The 1,185-nt window shown below is 41.9% G+C and overlaps 1 pseudogene; it reads left to right on the top strand.

Moving 5' to 3' along the window:
* Positions 1–463: 463 nt before the first annotated feature.
* Positions 464–805, top strand: LOC110815918 (calcium-binding protein KRP1 pseudogene; annotated as a pseudogene).
* The last annotated feature ends 380 nt before the right edge of the window (positions 806–1,185 follow it).

Here is a 1,185-nt window from a genome sequence, read left to right on the forward strand (position 1 = left end):
AGAGAGATTCTGACCAACTTTAGTTTCGTCTTTAAAGGAGCACCAAACAGGGTACTGGGTGTGTAATTTTTTGGAAGTTCATGCCAGGTAGTAAAAAAATATTATCAAATGACAAGAAAATGCTTGCCATGACCAAAAAATATACGGTACTTCCCGTGCAACTTCGAGGAAGGAGAACAATTTGGGGACAGAAATGGCCAGGACTTACAGGCAGCAAAATGCCGGCAACAACAACCTTCTATACCAATTTCCTCTTACCTTGTAAGGTTGTACCTTCCTTGTCATTTACAATCCTTCCTCTAAGACTTGTTTTTCCTTAATAATTTCGCTCCTCACCCGTTTATTGTTCTCGTTTCACATAATAAAAGAACTATAAATATCTCTTCAAGGTCTACTCATCTTTCCATGTGCCATTGCAACGTCATTTCTTTCTCAAATCACATAAAAGGAAGAAAGAAAAATTATGGCAACACAAAGCGGAATTGTGTTTGAGGATTTTTTCCCAGCCATGATTGAGAAATTGGGAGCCGAAGGATTCATGAAAGAACTGTGTAACGGGTTCCGGCTTTTGATGGATGGAGAGAAGGGTCTGATAACATTTGAGAGCTTGAAGAGGAACTCTGCTTTACTTGGTTTGCAAGGAATGAGTGATGAGGAGGTCATTTGTATGTTGAGGGAAGGAGACTTGGATGGTGATGGAGCGCTGAATGAGATGGAGTTTTGTACACTTATGTTTAGACTGAGCCCCGGTTTGATGAAGAGTTATAGGAAATTGTTGGTGGAAGCAATTGTTGATGAATTATAGATCTCTTTTCTCTCTTGTTGCACGTACTATGTGATCAAGCTTTTTTGTAAACCCCTCACCAGTTTCTTCTCAGAGGAAAACCCTTCCCTCTCTCTCTTCGGCCTCCATACCTCACGGAACTCCTTTCTCAACTCTCAAAACCGAAGCTCCCATCCTTAGTTTCAAATCGCCCTCTGATTTCCCTCTAACGCTTTTTCTCTGCTTCACGCCACCTCCTGTTTCTTTTTCTTGCTCATGGCAGAAGCAAGGCTACTGTTTTGGGATCGCCTCTCATCACTCTAACACTTTCAAATTACCAGAACAGGGTAAGAAATCCCTCTACTTTCTGTGTGCTCACTGCCCGAACCATCCATCTGTCATGTCGTCCCTGCCTTTTGTGT

This window comes from Carica papaya, chromosome 7 (genome assembly GCF_054855325.1).
Source record: "Carica papaya isolate Zhongbai chromosome 7, ASM5485532v1, whole genome shotgun sequence".
Taxonomy (NCBI): domain Eukaryota; kingdom Viridiplantae; phylum Streptophyta; class Magnoliopsida; order Brassicales; family Caricaceae; genus Carica; species Carica papaya.